Source organism: Prionailurus viverrinus, chromosome B3, assembly GCF_022837055.1.
Source record: "Prionailurus viverrinus isolate Anna chromosome B3, UM_Priviv_1.0, whole genome shotgun sequence".
Classification (NCBI taxonomy): domain Eukaryota; kingdom Metazoa; phylum Chordata; class Mammalia; order Carnivora; family Felidae; genus Prionailurus; species Prionailurus viverrinus.
Genome location: NC_062566.1, coordinates 40,361,086 through 40,381,092, shown reverse-complemented (window position 1 = coordinate 40,381,092; position 20,007 = coordinate 40,361,086). Strand labels below are relative to the sequence as shown.

The window sequence follows — 20,007 nt, the reverse complement described above, 5'->3', positions numbered from 1 at the left end:
AAACCATCTCTATGTAAACCGTCTGTATGTGTTATTTTAACTCTTGGGATTTCCTAAACGTATGTCTCAGATGCACAAAGTAGTGCTCCTACCCCTTCTGCACCACAACCAAAACTTGCAAATTTTGGATTTGTCAAAATACAGCAAAACTGTTCAGGCAAGGTAAATATGTCTAAGTGCCAGCACCGTCGCTTTCCTATTTTCTTTTTGATATGTAAGGTTACTAGGGGATGAGATCATCTTTTATTTATATTGCATGTGGTAAAATTTTGAAACCGGATTTTTGCACCCACCATTCTCTCCTTCCATAATTAAGCCTGTAGGGCTGGCTGGCTGATATTTTTGAAAGCAGAGCTTGTCAATTTCTGTTAACACTAATTTAGAGTTCATAGCTCCGTATAAGCATGGAAATGCGAGGGCAAAACAATTTGTCTAAAAAATATTTTGAGAGGAGTTGAACAAATTGAGGATCATCTGTGCACTGACTGCCAAGCGTTTCTGTTCCGATTACAGCACCGATCTCACAGCAGTATGGGAGCTCACCTTCTGTGGCACGCGCATTTGATTTTCCCAGGTCCCTTTGCTTTGCCCTCCCTTTCCTTCCATCTATGCGCTCCCGCTATAAATAAATGCCTTTTCCCTCCTCTTTGCCATGTGTTGTCTTTTTAATTATGCCCCAAACTCTAATATAGTCAGCCCAGATCTTGTTTGGCCATTAACTTGGGAAGAAAAGAGGCTGCCTCCTGCATTTCACAGGAAACATTACAAGGGCAGACCAGGGACTTTCATCTCTTCCCACCTTCAGCAGACAGAACAATAGGCGGCTATAATCTTGTGACACCCACGCCTAATTTATCCAACCAGCAGACAGGTAGCACTCTGCAATGCTGCTCCTGTCTGAATAGGTGCAGTAAATACTCAGCTTAATAGTAGCGTCTCAGGCAGGAGGGCAACATATCACAGCGTGGCATTTTTATAATCTTCCTGGCATGCCGACAGCCAGGAGCACAGGCCAGCGCGTGTTCCCCCTCAGTGGGGCTTAGGATGCACGTAACTGTTAGATGGTGACACACTGTGCCTTTAAGCAAGTTTAACTGTTTTATACCCCCTCTGATCTGCAGCTTTGTACATCTGGTAAGCTGCCTCTTCAACTTCTGTGAGCACATCTGTGGAGCAGTTACTTGAAGCTTGCTGTGCGTGGTAGGCCTGGTGCGGGGTTTCTTTGTGACTGTCTCCTGTTTATCTGTGAGGAGTTTCTCTGTGACACGGCAAGGCCACAGCTGAATACATCATCCTGGCCAAAAAGATGATTATAACCTTGTGACAGCCAGAAGGAATACACTTAGCAAAGGCCGAACAGAAATCTTGTCTGGAGAAGCACTGATTAAAAAACATTTATTTCTCCTATGTCTGTGGGTCATTTGGGCTTTGACTGATCTAGCTCTAAGCTTGTATTAGGGTCCTCCAGAGAAAGAGAAATGACAGAAAATATGTAGATTCATGAGAGAATTATTATGGGAATTGGCTCATGAGGTTATAGGAGCTGAGAAGTCCCATAATATGTGGTCTGAGAACTGGAGAACCAGGAAAGCCAGTGGTATAATTCAGCTCAAGTCTTCAGACCTGAGAACCTGGTGCTCTGATGATTGAGGGCAGGAGAAGGTGGACATTCTGGATCTAGAAGAGAGAGTTTGAATTCACCCTTCCTCCACTGTTTCGCTCTATTTGGGTCCTCAGAGGACTGGAGGACACCTGCCCACATTGGTGATGGTGCATATTCTTTACTCAGTTTAAGTGATTCAAATGCTAATATCTTCCAGAAACATCCTCAAAGACACACCCAGAAATAATGTTATACCAGCTGTCTGAGCATCTCTTAGCCCAGTCAAGTTATATAAAATTGACAATCACGAAGTTGTAGGCTGGATCAAGTTCTGTTCCATGTGTCTCACTGTCCTTAAACAAGAGGTTACCCAAGGCACCTTCTTTCTATGGTGAAATGCAACTTGTTTCAAGTCTTGTATCTCCAGCTCATTTCCCATTGACAAATCACATGGGTGGCCAAGCCCAAGTCAAGAGACAGGGCAGTACACCCTGCTTATGAAACCAAAACAAGTCATAGAGCCAAGCTTAGCATCAAAGAGTCAGGGTAATATATTCTTCCCAGGAAACTGAAGGTGAAGGGGGAGGTAAATATTTGCCAAACAATAATCTAATCTAAAGCCCTGTCCCTGTCTATAAAATGAATAGAGCACAGCTATTTGCTAAACAATGGAATTATCGAGTCCATCAGTGTGGGTTCCATTTTTGGAAGATGCCACAGACACTATGAAAGGATGAGTAGCCACATAATCTTGACCATGATAAAGTGGTCATCTCTATGACCTGTCACAAAGACTCACCAGACAATTTTCAGAGCTTGGTCCTGACTCTTCAAGTCTTAGTGAACTATGTCATGGTTTGAAAGCTGACCTGCAAGGTGTGTGCAGGTATTTAATATTTGTCTCTTCTTTTGATGTTGTAAATTTCATTTGCTCAACAGACCTGTGTTCTGCTCTTTCAGCACTTCTGGTGTCTAAATACTTCCAGAAAATAAATGTATGTGAAAGCACTTGAGGGTTATATTAGGCTTGATATTCATTTGTAACACCAGGATGGCACATGGCTGGCATCCACTCTGAGCAGCTGAGCGATCATTTGGGAAGGTTGGTGCCCTTACCATACACTTAATGAAATATTTTGAATATCACCAGTGACTAGTTATATTTACAGTCTGTGATTCTGGCTCTTAGGCACATAAATTATGACTTTGGATCTGCTCATCAATTCTTCCAGACAAACTGTCTTGCCCACGGCTTTGACAGAACATCAGCTTTCGGTTGAATTATAAAGCTCCGCGTCCCAACCACACTTTCCATCGTGGCCACAGCTAATTGGACCAGCAATGGGCACCTGACCCAAAGACAGCTAATGATTATGTTTGGGTCTATTAGGTAGTCTGTTATTAGGTCCCTCTTTGAGTGCGTTAGGCCCATTAGATTTTTCCATCATAGAATAATGAATTGGGAAATGTGGAATAAATCAGAAGGCATCAGTGGCTAAAATTCATCCAGAAGTATGAGATTTTTCACTGTGTTTTAAAATCAATTTGTTGGAGTCAATCTGTCTTAGTTATCTATTGTAGCATAACAAATTACCCCCAAATTTAGTGGCTTTAAACAACAATAAACAACTTTATCTCACAGGTCCCAGGCATGGCTTAGCTGGGGCCTAGTGTGTGGTTACAGTCAAGGTGTTGGCTGAGGCCACAGTCATCTCAAGGCTCATCTGGGGCAGGATCCACTTCTCAGCTCACTCAATGTTGGCAGGATTCATTTCACTGGCTGTTGGACTGAGGGCCTCAGTTTCTTGCTGGTTCTTGGCTGAAGACCTCTCTCTGTTTCTTGCCGTTGGCCCTTTCCATCAGAGCAAGCATGTGCGAGGGGCCATGGACAGAATGTGAGCAAGGTGAAAGTCAGTCTTTATAAGTTAATCTCTGAAGTGGCATCTGTGTCCGTCAGGGTTCAACCAGACAAGCAGAACCAGTAGAAGATACATGTTAAGAGATTCGTCATAAGCAAGTGGCTATGTGGTTGTGAGAGCTGGCTATGCAAGAGGCATAGGGCAGGACGTCAGGCTGGACAGTCTGGACTCTTGGGTGTGGGCTGAGATGCAATCCACAGGCTGAATTTGTCCTTCTTCAGGGAAGTAGCACTCTGCTGAAGGTCTTTCAACTGATTGAATCTCATCTACCCAGATTATACTTGAAGTCAACTTCTGATGGACTTTAATCACATTTAATACTTTCACAGCAACACCTAGATTAGTATCTGATTCAATAACTGGGGACTGGAATATCAAAAAATTCCATTACAACAGCTTTTCACTTTTGCCACATTGTATTCATTAGAAGCAAGTCACAGGGTCCAGAACATAGTCAAAGGAAGGGTACTACACAGGGGAAGCCAAGATCACTGGGAACAACATTTCATAAGGCTGTCTACTATAGTTACTTGTTTTCTCACAAAATAACTTTTGCAAGGGCAAATGCTTTTAAAAGTGTTCCTAACTCTAGAGAAATTTGCAAAGCCATGTATATTTTTTGAATTAATTACAGTTAAATGAATGAGGTCTTATTCAGTGGTTAATTACACAGGTTTGGTGAGCAAACATAGTTTGTAACTTCAAGTGAACAAATTCAATTCTGTACAACAAACATTCTAATAAATGTGGTTTTTCCTAACAAATATTTATAGCCTCAAGGTTACAAGTCAGTGTTCCTCAGAACTACTAAAGCAAACCTCTGAACATTATAAGAAGGTCCTTTGGTCTTCTCAGTTAAAACAAATATAGACTGAAACTTCCAAAATGACAAAAAAACCTAAAAATCAGTATGGATTTAGCTTAAATTTTACGAGCATTGATATGTAAATACTGACCAATCTTCGTCCTTGTATTTTTAAACATAAGATATTGGGTATCCCAGTACTTTGCATCCTCAGAATCTCTTGTCAACCAGTTCCTCACTTAAAGTACTTTATTAAGGATCATTCAGAGCAATGGCAAGTGAATTCTACTATAATTTTAACCAAGGTGTAATTAAAATACTTGGTGCTTCTAATGCTCGATTTCTACAGTCTAGGGGAGGGAAAGACCAGTGGCCGTTCCAGACCATGAAGGGCCAAAATTATGAGCAAACCGAAGCCATGAATGAGCTGAGCTTCAAGATGGAATAAAAGCCAACAGAAAAGAGGCAAGCGAACACATCTAGGTGGAGACCAAGGACAGGAGAGGGAAGGTAATGGCAAGACACCAGAAGGAAGATCATCGACCTTTCACTGCTAAGGCTGCCTCGAGTTCATCTCCTGTCTCCACCATTTCTGCCCTGGACTCCTCCTCTTGGACACTTACTACATCCCCTCCCTCCATCCCCCCATGCCATCAACATTACTTGCTTGAGTGTGTCTCTGTCCTTGTCTTGAAAACGGATGATCCATGTTTATAAAACGGCACTTTTAGTTAAAATCAAGACTTTAAAAAATTGTGGTAAAATACACATACCATAAGGTTTATCATCTTCACCCCCTTAAGCATACAGTTCAGTGGCAGTAAGCACAGTGACATTGTTGTACAACCATCACCACCACCCATCTCCAGAATTTTCTCCTCTTTCCCAACTAAGACTCTATACCCATTAAGCAATCACTCCCCTGGCCCCTATCAACCACTAATCTACTTTCCATCTCTATAAATTTAACTACTTTAGGTACCTCATAGAGGTAGAATCACATAGCATTCATCCTTTTGTGACCTCGCAGAATGTCTTCAAGGTTGTAGCCTGCGTCAGTTTCCTTCTCTTTTAACTGAGTAATGTTCATTGTACGTATATGCCACGTTTTGCTGATCCATTCATCTGTAGATGGACAGTTGGACTGCTTCTACCTTTGGCTATTGTGAATAATGCTGCTATGAACACAGGTGTATGAATATTTTTTCTCTGCTCTCACCTCTTTTACATACAAATCCAAAAGTGGAATTGATGAATCATATAGTAATTCTATATTTAACTTGGGGGGAACTGACATAGTGGCTGTACCATTTTGAATTGCCATCGAGGTCCCAATTTTCCTCTATTCTCACCAACATCTCCTAGTTTCTGGTTTTGGTTTTTGTTTTTTGTTTAGATGGCAGCCATACCAATGAGGGTGAGGTGGTCAAAGGAAGTGCTAGTAAAGAGATGCATGAACTAAGTTGGAACTAAAACTGAAACTGACAGGATTCTGAAGGATCTGTTTGTAGCCAGCTGCCTTAGCATCTCTGCTTCTTTCCACAGCCCTGCTTCATTTTTTTCTTATCATACTGACTGGCTTTTGCTGCTTACTTAGGGTTTTCTGCCCTCTCATCACTTTGGCCTGCATGCGGCCTGTCATGGCTCTTCTAGTCCACTCTACACTCTGTGACTTCTTCTTTTTAAATTTTATTTAAATTCAAGTTAGTAACATACAGTGTAGTCTCGGCTTCAGGAGTAGAACCCAGGGATTCACATCTGACACATGACACCCAGTGCTCATCCCGAAAAGTGCCCTCCTTAATTAAGCGCATCACCCATTTAACCCAGCCCCCCACCTACCTTCTCTCTACATGCTGTGACTTCTTGAAAACATCTTCAGATTTAATACCCACTGACACCCACTTTGGACTCTCATTTCCCATACTGATGGTCAGAGAACTGATTATTCTGACTCATCATTTTGATCATGGACTTGCCCAGTGATGGGCTAACCTAGAATTATGTGACTGCTCTGGCCTAGTCAGCCATGCCAAGAAGGGTACAGTCACACTGAAAAATGACTAATGAAGCACTGAGGACGGAAGGTGGGGCAGATCCCCTAGAAGGAAGGGTATGCGTATGTGTGTGTGGGTATACACATAATGGGCAATGAATGGTTGCCATATACTGAATGGTGTCTTCATAAGATTTCCCAGCATCAATTCCTTCATCAATCAGTACATAATGAGTGCATATTTATAATATAAGAGGTAGTGGGCTAGGCATTTGTAATGCTCTGAGCACTGGTGTAAGAGAGCACTATACTGTGGGACACCACAAAATGCTAATGGACTTCTCAAAAATTTTGAAAGCTAGTTAGAGATGAGACATCTACCTCCACAAAACTTTAAGTTGCAATATAAAACACCAATACTGTGGATCTGTACGTAATTTCCTGACCAACTTTCTAAAGAGCGTGGTATACATTAAGTGCTGTGCATTCTGAGGGATTGCTACAGTATGAAATTATCTGAGAAGACTTTATGGAGGACTTGATCTGGGATTCTAAGGATGGCAGGTTTCACAGTTAGAGAGGTTGGAGAAAGCAACTGATCAGTCAACAAATATTTACTGCATGCTTAACCATGATTAGGTACTGTACTAGAAGCTGAAGACACAGAAGAAAGTAAGACATTCTTCTGAAGGGGTCTGTAATCTAGAGACAGACAAACAAAAAACAATAGTGGCAGACATCAAGGTGGCAAATGATGAGCTATGTTTCAAAAGAAAAAAAAATCTAGCCTTTGTTATCACCAACACAAGAAATCTAAGAGACATGACATGGTCTTTGGAAACTAAGGCCACCCTTGCAATTTACTCTGGCTTTGGGAAAATGTATACTCTTCAAGCCCCACAGAAATGCCCATCGTCCCCATGGGTCTGCCACCACCTGTCTCTGGATGGGACAGAGAAGGGACAGGCTGCTCTTGGGTTACCTCCTACAGTACTCTTCAAAAGCCCATGCAGTATTGCTACTTTCTAGAGGCCGTTGGCTGGGGGCAGAAGCTCATAGCTCCGTCTAGGGAGACAACGCTGGTCAAAGGGGAGAGCAAGAGGCTGGAATACAGCTGGGAAGAATGGAGCTTCCAGACGGACAAAGGCCATGGCCAGGGCCACGGCGCTCCAATCTTTCATGGAACAAACCTCATTTTCTGATCTGCTTAATATTCTGTAATCAAAAAGCAGCCCTGCAGAGGAGAGATGATAACAGATACTTACTATACAGACATTATCTTTTCTGTTTGTTTTTAATTTATTTTTTTCTTTTTTAAACCATGAACTGTTGGTTTACTCTAACACTTAGTGTTAAAAAATGAATGGTGGCTTGCTCTATATTCTAATGCTGAACAAGTATTCTCATTTCTAATAACCCAAGTTTTAATGACTCCAGAGGGCTTAGTAAACAAAAAAACCTTTCGCTAATGCCACATAATAATATCATCAACAAGTCCACTGCTAGGAAGGTCCTGATGTTGCCTTTACATTCGATTACCTTCTAGCTCTCAGTCCAGACTTTCTGAACATTCGGAATAGAAATTTCTTGCTGGTTAAAACGAGGGCTACTTAATTCATAAGCAAAACAGGTCCTTCTCTGGCACAAAGTCTCTACTTTTTCTCTGGCTGCCTCCAGGCGTAGGGAGGTAGTTCCCAGGCACTTACCTCAGAGCAGCTTTAGAAGAAAGGAATCTGAACTTGATCCCAAATAAGCTGGGGGACCAGGAAGGGGAATGGGGCAGATGCACTTATTTATTTCAGCGCCTTTACATAGTGATGAGGTCCTTATTTCTGCCTTCCCCTCAAGCCTCAGAAATCCTTACAAGGGGGCAGTAGGATCAGATCATACATTTAAATTATTTTCGAAGATGTCAAGCAATTCCAACTTCTCTAATACAGCAACCTTCCAAAGGAACGATAAATCTCCAAACCAGAGACAGGCTTCTCCCTTTAAAATTTTAGCTGGGAAAGACTGATTATGTATTTAAGCTTTGGAGCTGTGTAAAGCTTTGTTAGGCAAATCAGTGACCAGACCATCTCTCCTAGCTCAAAATCTACAGCTCCTATTTATATATGATGAATCTTCGAGGACTTCTTAACAGAAATCATCATCAGTCCTTTGCATATCGTCCACAGAGCCAGGGACTTGGTGGAGCTGATGGCAGACTTTTCACTTCAACAAGCCTCACTACTATAATGGAAATCCAAAGGCCTGGAAACAATGTACGTAGTTCCCTGACTAATTTTATTATGCAGACACACACTTAATGGCTCCCGTTACAATCACATCCAGGGTGGGAAACAGTACTGGATTGTGACCATCACACTAAATCGACAAGGATTATCAGTCATTAAAAAGGAACCAAATTAGCATCAAGCAGTAATATTTTATACTTATCAAATCTTCTGCTGGTCAAGGTCCATTACTGAGCGACACCATAAAGGCAGGAACCATCAGCTCATTCTCCAGAACATTTAAATCTCTATTGTATTTGTGTAGGATATAATTTCTGGTAGCAATAAAGCCTAATAAAGGTTATACCCCAATGAATAGAGTGTTAATAAATTGACCCATGACATTTAAATGGATAATTATGTTTGAGATAAAGGAAGAATCTCTTGTTTCCGTGAGGAAGGGTTTCAAGTTGTGCCCAACCCAAGTTACCCATCAGCCACAGGATGGTTCTACATGGCTTTACAGTGCTATAAAATATTAATTTTGCTGGTTACCATTGTATTAGATTAATTATTCATCACGCCCTCCCAACAACTCCTATCTATCAGAATCATCAAGGCTTAAATTTAAAATGTTTCCACATGAGAAGAAATTGTATGGAAATTAACTGCCACCTGTACTTCTATGCGGGAGTCAGAAATGCTAAGGTTTATCTTCCCCTCAGCCCCCTGCCACAGTGTTGCCTGCCTGTCATGAGATGTTATCTTCACTTGGTGGAGAAGTGAAGAGTCGGGGAGCGATTAGGAGGCTGAAGGAGCTGTTACTGAACATGATGGATTAGATCCAACTGGAACAGTCCAACATATGTTAGGTACTGATGCCTCTCAGTTCTCATTAGGACTATGCCACAGACAACTAGCAAAACCTATCGGAGAGAAACAAAACAAAGCAGAAATGCTGCAGGGGTTGCAAGCACGGCCCCCCTACAGTCTCTTGGGCAAGGCTTCTCCTCTGTCTTTCCTGTGCTGCATTAGGCTCAGGAAAAAAGACTTTTCGTGTGACACAACTAACACTAGCTTGTTTCAGTAATCAATTAATATTTAATTTGTGCATTTGTTCAACTAACATTTATGCATTCATATTATGTAGCTATTAGACTCTCTTTTGAGAAAAAACTGGTTATGTGTTCTCACATAAATCAAATGCAAAAAACGTTATTAATTCTCAGAAGAAATCCCAGAGAAGCCAGCCCCCAAGACTGCCATCTCTTTCAAAGCAGGGACTCGCTTTTATTATTCTTTAGATGCCGGGTGCTTAGCAATAAATCTTCAGTAGGTAAATGAATATAGTGGGTTTTTTTTGAGGAAATTTCCCACCAATGATATGGTAGACTAGAAACCCCAAATAGATCTCCCTGTATAAATTATAGAAAACCTCCTTTAGAAATGCACTGTTGAGCTGGAAATAAAGTGAGGAATCCTCAGATGACAAAAATATAGTGAAGTGGGAGTTTGTATAGCAATGATGTCAGCTTTCATTCTGGAGAGCTTCTGATGGAATCTGGTGACTTTGAGCTTCCATTTTGACTATTGTATAGGAAAAGGGAGACAGAAGATAAAACATAGCCTACCCAAGATCAACAGTCTAATAGGAAAGCCCTGCATAAATCTGGGATCCTTAAGAGTTATAGCATTAGAGAGACAATGAACTAGAACAGTAAACCTGCAAAGGGGGACTAAAAAGAAAATTACATTTCCTGACCTTGGCAATGGAAAGAGGGGGAACAAAACTTTTCATAACCACAAATAAGCCCATACAAGGATTTGCAACCCAAATCACACTTTCAGAATATTCTGATAAGGATCAGGCCAAAAATTTAGTTTAACATGGGATAAGGAAACTGGATGAAGCAAATGTTAAACCCTCTATAGAAGTACATGCTTGGAACCAAGGCTTTCAAGATATCCATGAAAACTCAGTTCACAGTAAAATAATGATATAATCATCATCATCATCATCATCATCAGTAAAGAAGCAAGATACTACAGATGACAGCTAACAGAAATGTCAATCAGGAGAATACTGGAATTTTAGATGCAAAATAAAAATAATTATATTTTAATATATTTAATATGAATAAAGGACATGGAACTTTAAAAATGATATAGCAGATGTGAAAAAGAAACAAAGGGAATATCTAGAAATAAAGTACTGAATAACTAGAATAAAAACACTCAGTAGACAGAACAGATAAAGCTAAAGAGAAAACTAGCCAAATGACAGAGGTAAGAAATTATCCACAATGCCATGTGGATCAAAAATAATTGAGATGACATGAAAATAATACGGAATACATATGCATCATCAGAGTTAAAGAAAGAAGTGAGAGAAAACGTAAGACAGATTTAGAAGACAATGGATGAAAAATTTCCAGAAATGACAAAAAACTCCAACCTTCAACTCCAAGACCCAAAACATCTCAAGCAGGATAAATAAGGAGAAATTCACCTGTGGACAAGAAAATAAAATCTCAAAACACCCAGGAAAAGGAGATGATATTAAAACCAGCTATGGAAAAAAGAGTTCATCCTCAAAGGAACGTCGCTTGGCCTGCAGCTGATTTTTCAACAGCCACAACACAATCCATGAGACAAGGAAATGACCTATTGTTCTGAGAGGAAAAAGAGAATTGCTAAAACAGAATTCTGTACCTAATAAAATTATCTTCCGGGAGCAGAGTAAAGATACTGTCAGAGGAACAAAATCAGTTTGCTACCAAAGTACCAGCATGAAAGGAAATTCTAAGTGATATTCCTCAGGCAGAGGAAAAATGATCGCCAAATGAAAATTTGATATTCAAGGAGAAAATGTAAGCAAAGAAACTGATAAATACATAGATAAAAGTAAATGAAAATTTTCTTTATAAAACAACAATTATCCGATTTGTGAGACTCCTAAAAAATGAGATTTAACTTATAGGAAGAAAACAGCCAATAAGTTAGGATGGGAATGATCACTTTAAAATGTTCTAAGTTCCAGGGTGCCTGAGGGGCTCATTCGGTTAAGTGTCTGCCTTTGGCTCACGTCAGGATCTCAGTTCACTAGCTGAAGCCCCACATCAGGCTCTGTGCTGTCCGGGCAGAGCCTGCTTTGGATCCTCTGTCTCCCTGTCTCTGCCCCTACCCTGTGCACGCACACCTTCATAAATAAATAAATAAACAAACACACAAATAAGTAAAAAAAAAAAGAAATGTTCTAAGTTCCTTATACTGTTTTGAGAAGGGTAAAATATTAGCTTTGTATTTGAAAACATTACCTACTTATATGTTTAAGGAAATCAGTGAAAGTATAGCAACAGAGCATAAAATTCCCAACTTTGGTGACAGTAAAAAGAGAATGACGGAAAGATAAACATGATCAAACCTAAAAGAAAGGCAAGAAAGGAGAAAAAAGATAAACACAATATGAAGGACAAATGAAAAACCTAAAATTAGGGAGGACAAATGAACCCAAACATCTCACTAATCTCGATAAATTTATAAGACTATCCAGTTAAAGGACAAACATTTTCAAAAAGGATTAAAAATGTAACAATTATGAATAACTGTAACAATTTATAGAGCTATAACAATAATATAACATATAGTAACATAGCTTTAAAATGTGTACAGCAAAAACTGACGGAGCTACATAGAGAAACTGAAAAAAATCCCACCTGTACCTTTCTCTGTTTTTCATAAGACAGATAATTGGCAAGAGTGCAGTAGATCTAAGCATCATTAAGAAACTTCACCTGGTGGATAAATATGAAACACTGTACCCAACTGGAAAGCTCCCATTCTTTTTGTATTCGTTTTCCATTGCTGTCATAACAAATTAACACAAACTAAACTTAGCAGCTTACAACAACACAATTTAATAACTCACAGCTTTATAGGTTCAGAGTACACATGGGTCTTACCAGGCTAAAACCACGGTGGCAGGACTGCTTTCCTTCCTGAAGGCTCTGGGGGAGAACGTAATCGCTGGCTCATGCAGGCTGTCGGCAGAATTTAGGTCCATGCATTTACAGGACTGAGGCCCCCATTTCCTTGCTGGCTGTTGGGCTAGTGTTGTCCTCAGCTTCTAAAAGCCACACCACACTCTTTGGCTTGTGGGCCTCTTCATCTTCAAAGCCAGCAATGGTGGCGGGAGTCCTCCTCATGCCTCACCTCTTCTGCCATCTCTTCCATCCCATCTCTGGCCAACACGAGAAATCGGTCCTAGAAATCAAGAAGAAAACGCTAAGCTGACAGAAAATTAGGAACAAGTTTTTTAAAGTCCTTTAGAAAAACAGACACAAGAATGGCAAATGAAACAACAATATGAGTTGATGCGTAATCTCATGAGTAATTAGAAATATAAATAAAAACCACAATGAAATCCACTTTATACCCACAGGATTAGCAAACATGAAAAATGTTGAGATGCTGGCATGGATGTGAAAAGGATGTGAAACAATGGAAACTTACAGAGTTTCAGAGGCATAACCACTTATAGAAGCCAATTTTGAATTTCAAAGTAGTTACACATACACATCTTCTATGATGTGGCATTCTAACCCTAGGTTTGTACATCGAACAGTGGTTCTCAAAGGGAAAGTCAGTGGATCGTGTGTCTTAGAATCAATGGAGAGTTTGTAAAGATGCAGATGCCTGGCCTCCACAGAAGGATTCTATTTTTTTTTTTTAATGTTTATTTTGAGGGGGGCGGGGCACAGAGAGAGAAAAGAGAGAATCCCAAGCAGGCTCTATGTTGTGAGCACAGAGCCAGAGATGGGGCTTGATCTCGCAAACCGTGAGATCATGACCTGAGCCAAAATCAAGAGTCAGACACTCAACCAACTGAGTCATCCAGGCGCCCCAGAAGGATTCTTGATCAGTATCCTTGGGGATAAAGTCTGCGGGTTTTTGTAGTGCTCCAGGCAATGCAAATGCACACTGAAGTTTCAGATCTACTGCTCCAGGGCATCTCTTGCCTGTGTGTGAGACACGTATAGCAGAATTTATAGCTGTACTGCTTTAAATAAAGAAAAGAAACTGCCCAAATATGCATCAATAGTAGAATGGATACATAAATTATGGCAAATTCATACAATGCAAACGAATCTAGTAGCTATATGCACCCACAGGTTGAATTTCAGGTACATAAAAGAATGGAGGAGAGGAAGCAAAAGAGTTATACAATATAATTACAATATAATATAATTACAAAATACTAAATACAAGAGTGTGCAAAGGCAAACTATATAATTATATGATTTAGGGAAACATACATATAAATTTTGGGGTACATACATAGGGAATAATAAGAACAAATTGAGGATAACAGTTTCTTCTGTGGGGAGGGAGGTGGATGGCAGTAGGAACAGGCCTATGGGACTTGTGAGGACACTGGTAATGTTTACAAATGGGTGTTCGCTCTAATGTTGTTCTTTATAACTTACACAATCGATACAAATATATGTATGTAGGTATTCAATATATAATACAAAATTTTTAAACGGCGGGGGAAGTGGTTGAAGAGATAGGGATTAAAAGTTGACTGTTCGCTTAGCAAACTTGTTATGAATGCTTCTGAAAGTGCTTTGAACAACTCTTTAAAATATTCTTACTCTTGATGACCATGATGCTGGTCTCTAAGGTAGAAACTACAAAAAAGGAGAGCTAGCAAAAGAGGGCAGAGGAAGAACTCTGCAACATTTGGGAAAACATCTCTAGACTTTCCAAACAAATTTTACTGACCTGTCAACACTTCAGATAATTAAGAAGAGGTCCTAGAGAGGACAAACCACTTGATACTGAGTGTGCCCTGTCTTATGCTTGATCACGCTGATGGTGAGCAAGCCAAGTGTCAGGCAATAAACATGACCTTCTCAAAGACCAACTTTCCCATCGTGCAACCTACCATGGTCCTTGACAGATATTTTTCGAAAGCTGCCTCTGACTGCACTGAACCTATCACTTATTTAATGCTATTTGTGGCATGCTAAATAATGTAGCGTCTCCAAATTTCTCATTTTTCTTCTGTGAGAAATTAATATCCTGGTTGAATCAGTTCTCTCATTTCCCTAGTTTTATAAGGCCCAGTATAAACCAAGAGCTGATGTTGAAAAATAAAAACGATGAGGAGCAGTACTCTCATGACGACTCTTCCTTTCTGAAATGGCATCTTTCTTTTCCTTCCTCTACTGCACTGAAGGACGGAGAGTCCATACTTCATCCCTACGAAACAGAACAAGATCCACGTAGAAGTGCTTTCTAAAAGTAGCCCTGAGACGCCATCTAGAAGACTGTGCCAGGCTGGCTATAATAACAAAGTTTATTGTGTTGGGCTTTGTATTGCATTTTCTGTGTTTGTTTGTTTTTAAGACCTGACTTTCTTCCTATGGACAGAGAAAACCCAACAGACCTTAAGTATCTTTGCTAATTTACAATGTAGTTGTAGTGATCTCTTGATGTGGAGCAAATACAAAGGATACATTCACCACCCACCAAGAATAGTCACAATGAGGAGCCCTAGATGGGTGGGTTTAGAAAAGAAGGGCCTGTATTTATTTCGCTCGCTAACTTCGAAGCACCTCTTCACAAAGTCTGTCCACTCCTTAGACCACTAGCATAGTCAAACCTTTATACACACATGATCTGGGAGGCTTGTTTTCATGACCCGCCTTTGTTAATGACAAGCCGTGTGACTTTGAGCGGATCACTCAACAGCTTCCGCATTAGTCAGGGCAAACTGTTACGATAAAAAGTATAGCATCTCCGTGGCTTAACATGACAAACAAGGCCTTGTCACATATGCCAAAGTTCAAAGCAGGATGGACAGATTTCCTCCAACAGGTGACTCGGGGACCCAGGCTCTTTCTGCTGTAGTTCTACTATCCTCACAAATGGTCTCCAAGGTCACTGTAGAAGAGGGAGGAAGGAAGGCATGGAGAAGTCTCACCCTCTTTTAATTGTTCCAACCCATAAATGACACATTCCTCCCCTCACATTCATTTGGTGAGAACTAGTCACGTGGCTCCACCTACTTATAAGGAGCTGGGAAACGTAGTTTAGCTCTGTGCCCAAGAAGAGGAAATGGGGCTGCTGAACATCCTAATTGCTGCCACTGTCTCATTATTTGGGGCCTCATTTCCTTTCTCTCTAAAGTGGGGATAATTGTTTCTGCCGAGCCCTAACTCAGAGAGTAATGAGGAACATGAGAGCATTAAAAAAATGAAAGCATGATCTAAGTAAGAGATATTGAAAATACAGGAAAGCGCTATCATTTCTAACACTGAGTTGGGTCCAGGACCCAGGTTTCAAAATGACTCTCCATGGAGCCTAAGTAGGTCTGTTTATTCAATGCTGACAGAATCCTAGACTTGATTTATAGGCAGGATTTCGACAGACACCCCACCCATTTTGTTTATGATGAAAAGGATGAAGTCCCAGAGGAAGTGATGCCAGCAAAAGTTTTACATTAAAGGGGCCCTTAGAGATTTTCCACACCATTAAAAGTGCAAAGGATAAAATGTTGGAAGCTGACCCAAACTTAGAAGGAAGTGTAACTACTCACCAGGGCACAGAAAAGATGCTTGTTCTCCATCATGAATTAGATGATGAAAAGCAAGCAAGCACTGTTGGAACTCACCTTAAAAACAAAAATTATGTTTATCTATCTTTGAGAGAGAGAGAGACAGACAGACAGAGTATGAGCAGGGGAGGGGCAGAGAGAGAGGGAGACACAGAATCTGAAGCAGGCTCCAGGCTCCGAGGTGTCAGCACAGAGCCTGACACGGGGCTCAAACCCACAAACTTTGAGATCATAACCTGAGCCGGTCAGATGCTTAACCAACTGAGTCCCCCAGGCGCCCCTGTTTGAACTACTTCTGATTAGTTCGTTACCAAGTAAACAGCTTGATGCGCAGTGTTTCTAATGTTTTAAATCACAATGCACTAAGTATTAGTTTTACTAATTCTCCTTATACATTTGCAGTCAACAGTAAGACAGGTTTTAAATGTTTTGACAAAAAAGTTTAAAGGTCACGAAAACAACTGTCATTTTTTGTCACCGTTATTCAGGGTGACTTGCTCAGTCATTTTTACACTTCGGCACTACCATGCAAAGTAAGGACTGCCTGTATGGTGTGCTGATTTCATGTATGTGTTTCACTTAAAGACTTGTGCCTGAGAAGAAAAGCATTTTTAATATGGCTCGTCTTCATTAGAGTTCCCATTCTTTGGGAGACCGTTTTGCCAATGACAAGATGATTAACACTAAGTAAGCTTATTAAGATCTAAAAAGGACTGTTAACTGCAGAAAAATAGTTTCTTCATTGAAGGGTTGTCAGCAAGTCTAATTTATTAGCTTGTCATATTCTGTGAGTGGGAACATAAATCTCGTATCAGGGACCAAGATGAAAAAGCCTAGGCATACCTGCCATAGCAAAATTCTCCACCTTCTTCCCAAAGGTAAACATATACATCACCTTAGTCTTCTAGGTGGGAAAGTGTGATCACCTACATCCAAAAATATGAAACTCTATTATGAATGTCATGTGAGTGAAAGCTGCACACCAGAAGCCTAATTTATAATAGTACTGTAATGCCAAAAATGGGCTAAAAATTCAAAATGCTAACAAACCACATAACACAACCCTTCTATGAAGTGTTTATACTACCTAAAGTAGTATAAACAAGACCAGCCATAATCTCCTTGGAAAAATAAAGAGCTAGAAGGTGTTTATCTAAAAAGGTTAGGGAAGTTTTAGGTCTGTGGAATGGATTTTAGGTCTTAATCTCTGAGTCATGCTGAATTCAAACCAGCCTGAGAAAAGTGGGAAACCGCTGGCTCAAAGGCCAGGGGGTCTAACCTCAGGCCTGGCTCAGTTCGGGTTCCCAAACAGTGCCAGCAAATACTCATCTTGACATCTCCCGGCTTCCTTTTCAGGGCATCTCTCTCAAGAGGGCAAGATGGCCACCCGCAGTCCCAGGCCTGTATCTTCTGGCTCAACAACTCCGCGAAACAGAGCTCTTCTATTCCTAATAGAACCACCAAAGTCCCGAGACCCCTCTCATCAAACTAACTCGAGTCAGGTACCACTATGGATTAGTTACGGTGGTCAGAATTAGAACCCAGGTCTACCCAGGGGCTGGAGAGGAGGACAGCATGAGCCCACAGTGGGGCAAACCGCGTTGGCAGACAGTGGAAAGGGGGGCCCGAGAAAAAGGATAAATAAAAATAGGGCAGGAAAAAAGAACAGATGACCACAATGGAATGACACGGAACCTGGGAGTTTAAAGGACCTTAGGGATCAAATTCCAGACCAAACTCTACCCCTGATGAAGGGACGCAGGCTACAGGACTCTGAAAGGTAATGATTCCGTTTCTGCTTTCCCTCCTCTCATGGCAGGGAAGCTAATTCCATGGATGGACATTTCTGGTTGTCAGCGTTCTTACACTGCTGCCCAAATTCTCCTTGCTGCACTTACTCACTTGGGCCCAATTTCTGTCTCCAGGACCACAAGAGGAGCAACTCCATGGTCCCTGAAGTGGTGGACACAGCTAGTGGCATCTTCCCCATCAGTCTTCAAAGGCTTCCTCCCCAACCTGCGTGCATATAGAGTTAGGAGGTGTTTATCCAAAAAAAGGTTAGGGAAGTTCAGTCTCTGGAATGGGTTTTAGCTCTTAATGAATCACTGCCTTGTGTCCAATTCAAACCAGCTTTAGAAAAGTAGGAATCCACTGGCTCACCCCCACCCCACCCCCCCAAGTACAATTAGAGGTGGATTAACTGTGAAGCTCCCAAAATTCAGACATCAGGGCCCCTCACCAGCACAAGATGCGGCAAGCACTGAGAGTTACAAGAGGGTCCTAGGAGGGAAGGGGAAGCCAGGGTTCCACCAGAAAGCATTTCTACTTAAATATTTCTGGAGCTCTCAGAAAAAAGGGACCTGAATCTCCAAGCTCCAGTAATTTGTTGTGATCCTCATTCAAAATAAATATTCCAATTCATATCTAATTGTGTATTTGTAATTTTGTAGTCTTTTTTTAAAGTTGATTTATTTTGAGAGAGACAGAGAGAGCATGAGTGGGGGAAGAGCAGAGAGAGAGAGAGAGAGAGGGAGAGAGAGAGAATCCCAGGCAGGCTCCACGCTGTTCAGCACAGAGCCCTACCTGGGGCTCAATCCCATAAACTGTGAGATTATGACATGAGCCAAAACCAAGAGTCGGACACTTAACTGACTGAGCCACTCAGGCACCCCTGTATGCTTTTTCTTAAAGACCTCCTCCTCTCAAAATTGTACAAACTTAGCCCCCCACACCCCCCCCCCCCCCCCCAATCTGGATCTGCTACCATAAGGAGCCTCTCTGGTCCCTTATCAGGCTTTCTTAGGACATGGTTTGCAGGTATTTTATTATCCGGAGCAGCCTCCAGCTTTTTTTTTTTAAATGTTAATTTATTTTTGACAGAGAGAGAGAGACAGAGCATGAGCAGGGGAGGGGCAGAGAGAGAGGGAGACACAGAATCCGAAGCAGGCTCCAGGCTCTGAACTGACAGCACAGAGCCCGACGCGGGGCTCGAACTCACAGACCATGAGAGCATGACCTGAGCTGAAGTCAGACGCTCAACCGACTGAGCCACTCAGGTGCCCCAGCCTCCAGATTTTTAAAGGTGGAAACCTACAGCTGGACAAAATGCTACAGTGATGATCTGGCAGGTAGAGTTGGAGAGGGTCTCACTGCCTTGTTCTGGTGCCTCTGGTTCCATTACTGCAGGCCAGGATGGTGATGGGGTTAGTCGCAGACATGCACCACATGGTTGGTTTGCTTCGTCTGTGGTCTGTGTGAAACACCGGCTTTTTTTCATCCTCTGTTGCCTTGACCAGTAGAATTTTCAGTTAGTGGAAAAATATTCTTAATTGTCAAGGTTGGTCTGAACTATTTCCTCGGATATGACCAACACTGCCCACTTTGAGAGACAAAAGCTAAAACCCAACAAAAAAGATCTCCAGAATGCAACTTCTGGATGCAAAGGGAACATGAACTCTTACTTGAATCCATCCTGTCTGCCACCCACACCAGTTGGTACACTTTAGTCAGAATGTTTACAACTAAAGGTGATTTAGCCCGACATTTATAGAGACTGACTCATAAAACTAAAATTCTCATAGATCATAAGCAGCCCTAAATGTATACCTCTAGTTTTTGTTAAGGTGACCACCCAATAGTTTTTATGTAGTTAATACCTGTTAATGAGATTTTGTATTTGCCCTATTACTGAATTTGGATACAACTGATCAAAACCAAGCTTCAAGTATTTTAACAAAAGATGCTCTTCCATATAATTGAAATACATGGAAGGGCTAAAAGAGTAAATCGAAGTGGATTTATACTTATCTTGGTCTGGCCATTTGCTCTGGCCTTACTGGATATACCA

At 41.1% G+C, this 20,007-nt stretch overlaps 1 long non-coding RNA gene across 1 annotated transcript in view; it reads right to left on the bottom strand.

The window, feature by feature from the left end:
* Positions 1–20,007, bottom strand: part of LOC125168858 (uncharacterized) — a 70,907-nt gene that overhangs the window by 41,643 nt on the left and 9,257 nt on the right. The window contains exon 3 of the long non-coding RNA XR_007153325.1: positions 12,502–12,802. This is a non-coding gene — a long non-coding RNA (uncharacterized LOC125168858). The remainder of the gene's footprint in view (positions 1–12,501; positions 12,803–20,007) is intronic.